Source organism: Suricata suricatta, chromosome 7 (assembly GCF_006229205.1).
Source record: "Suricata suricatta isolate VVHF042 chromosome 7, meerkat_22Aug2017_6uvM2_HiC, whole genome shotgun sequence".
Taxonomy (NCBI): domain Eukaryota; kingdom Metazoa; phylum Chordata; class Mammalia; order Carnivora; family Herpestidae; genus Suricata; species Suricata suricatta.
Genome location: NC_043706.1, coordinates 90,808,971 through 90,812,228, shown reverse-complemented (window position 1 = coordinate 90,812,228; position 3,258 = coordinate 90,808,971).

The window sequence follows — 3,258 nt, the reverse complement described above, 5'->3', positions numbered from 1 at the left end:
GCAGCCTCCTGCCAGTGGCCCTTTGTGAGAATTCGGACACCCCCTTTTCCAGCTGAATGCAGCCAGTGCCCCTTTGCACAGTGTGGCAAGTAGAGAGTAAGATGATTTCAGTCCACACTTACCCTCTTGGCTAATTACCAGCAACGCTCTCTTGGAGAGTACTATGTGGGGCTGGGAGGTTGCCGTGACAAGTACTTGGAGTGGGTGTGAGACAGCCGAGCAGCAATAAATATCACTAGCCTGCCTCCTTGCTATGGTGATGCGGATTAACAGAGTGGGATAGAAACTTGGAGGTCAGGCAACAGAAGGCAGGCTGCAGGCTTCCTTGGAGGTCCTCCTATATCTCTGCTAGCCCTGCCCCCCAGGGGCCTGCTGTTTGGGGAATGGTTGTAGGTTAGAGCACCAGTTTTTACAGAGTTAATACTAGAATTCTCCTGGAAATAGTGTGCAATGTTAGAAGTCAAAGAGCACCCTGGTGTTTATTCTGGAGGTAGAATTTCCATTTCTGAGATGGTTCCAATACTTCCCTTCTCTTCATTTTCTATGGATAAGGTAGAGCATAGACTTTGCAATCAACTGACAGATCTGAACCTTGGCTCTGTCTTAGCTGTGTGAAGACTTCAGACACATGCCTTTAAAGCTGCTGAGATTCCTTTTCCTCATCTGTAGAATGGGCTTTTTAAAGGAGAATTAAAGCAGACAACTCATGTAATAGGTGGCAAAGGTAGGTAATGTACAAGCAATCGGGCCACAAGGAGGGGAATGGGTCTTCATCTCCCCTCCACCTCACTGCAGTCCCAGACGATCTATTGCTGGCAGCCCATTGCACTGTCTGCGCCACAACAAACCTTTGCCTTTCTGGACCCAGAGGAGCTGGGCACTTAGGAAAATTGCCTAGAGATGAACAGAGGATGATACCTGAGGTTTGATTTGTCCTCTGGGTACAATTCCCATAATTTCTACCTTTCCTGCTAACATTAAGCCCTGGGAAAGTTTCACCTATTTATGGGTGTCCTTATAAACCACAGAGTACTCCTATTTATTTATGAAGAAGTGTGGTTAAGGGGCACCTGGGTGTCTCAGTGAGTTAAGCATCCAACTCTTGATTTCGGCTCAGGTCATGATCTTACAATTCATGGTATCAAGCCCATGTGGTACTCTTTGCTGACAGTGCACAGTCTGCTTGGGATTCTCTATCTCCCTTTCTCTCTGCCCCTCCCCACTTGTGCTCTCTCTCTCACACTCTCAAAAATAAATAAATAAATAAATAAATAGACATTTTTGGGAAGGTTGATTAAGACTGAGTGTTGGCATCAGAGAGATCTGGGTTTGAATCCTAGCTCTATTTTTGACTTTTTTTTTTTTTTAAGTATTTGTGAAATTCTGGGCAAAAGTCAGCCCCTGTTTCCCTCAACTATAAAACTTGGATAATAGGGGCGCCTGGGTAGCTCAGTCAGTTGAGAGTCTGACTCTTAGTTTTGTCTCAGGTCATGATCTTGTGGTTTTGTGAGTTCAAGCTCCTCATCAAGATCTTTGTGGGTAGTGCGGGTCCTGCTTGGGACTCTCTCTCTCACTCTGTCTCTTCCCCATTTGTACTGTTTCTCTCTCAAAATAAAAAAGTAATAAATGTTTAAAAAAATTTTTTTAAATAAAGAAATGTTAAAAAAAAAATAGGAGCACCTGGGTGGCTAAGTCGGTTGGGTTTGACTTCCGCTCAGGTCATGATCTAACAGTTCGTGGGTTCCAGGCCCATATCGGGCTCTGTGCTGACAGCTCAGAGCCTGGAGCCTGCTTCAGACTCTGCATCTCCTTCTGTCTCTGCCCCTCCCTGATCACACTCTCTCTCTGTTTCAGAAATAAATAAATGTTAAAAAAATTTTTAAACACTTAAAATTGGGTTAATATTAGTTATCTTATAAGGTTTATTATGATAATTTCCTGGCATATAAGAAGCATTCAACAGGCATTAACTATTATAGCTGTTGTTGTTAGTAGGGGATCTGCTGAGTCATGTGCTCCTGGGCTGCTCTTAAAGACCAGCCGCCGCCCCCCCCTCCATACACAGACACACAAGTGGCAGAAGCATTGGAAAATGCCTGGCAGTCCCTAGGCCAGGTGATAGGCAGGCAAGGCGGGATCAAGAATGCTGAGCTGTGGAGCACTATGTCTGTGCCTGTTTGCACTGAGTTTGGCATCGATACTGTGAGCTTTCCCAAAACTGAAGATTCTCAGCTTGCCCAAGGAGGGGGTTTGAGAAGTAGATACAAAACATGTTTATCAATTATCCTTCCATAAACAGAAACACTGAACCATGATGTGTGAGCCACAGAACTGGGTGATAATACAAAAGAAACAGAACACATGAGTTTACAACGATCACCGTGTCCATTTGGAATTCAGGAGAAAAGGACTTTCCGGTCATACCCATGCCATCCTCCCAGGACTTTCAAGAGCCAGGAGTACATAACACACGAAACACACACACAGCTGTGAGGATTGGGGCTATAAAGCTTCTTCCTGATGGTCCAGGAAGCAAGACCAGAACACATATCACTAGCCTAAGGATAAAAATATAGAACTATTAAAATGTCATGACTTCGAGGGCAAGCATCTTGTCTACTACTGTTTCCCCACGGGGACAACAGTAGGTGCTCAATAAACAAACATATTGGCAGGAACCGAATTAAGGAACTGGCAGGATGAACAAAAAGACCCTGAAGCTCCCACCTAGGTCCCCTCTCAATTGGTAAATCTCAGATAAGGGCTCATCCATTGTGCTACCAACACCTCAGCGCACCTCTATAATCTGGATGCCCCACCACCAAAGTGCCCACCGGAGATTTGAAGTGAAGGGAGATCTGGTTCTTTCATGGTTATTATGATCCATCTGATCCCTTCCTTTCCAAGTCCAGAGTCGCAGGCAGCGAAAATTAGGCCACCTCAAGCCCCCTGCTCCTAGGGCTGGAGCGAGGAAAGGTCTGTCTTTGCCGCCCCACCACGCCCGGAAACCGGAAGATAGGGAGTCGATTAATAAGCAAACCAGCCTGCTCCGGCATAAGCTCGGCAATGGCTAAACTGACAGCGAACTTTGGGGAGGGCGGAGGCGTGGTGGTCCAGGTCGGCGTGACCGGACGTGCGCCCCGCGCTGTGTCTCTGGCCTGCGCGGGTCTGTCTCCGGCGAGTGCCGGGCCTGGGGGCCCCGGGCGGCGGGCCGACGTGGCTGCAGCGCGGCCTCGGCGGGGTGACCTGGGTGCCCGG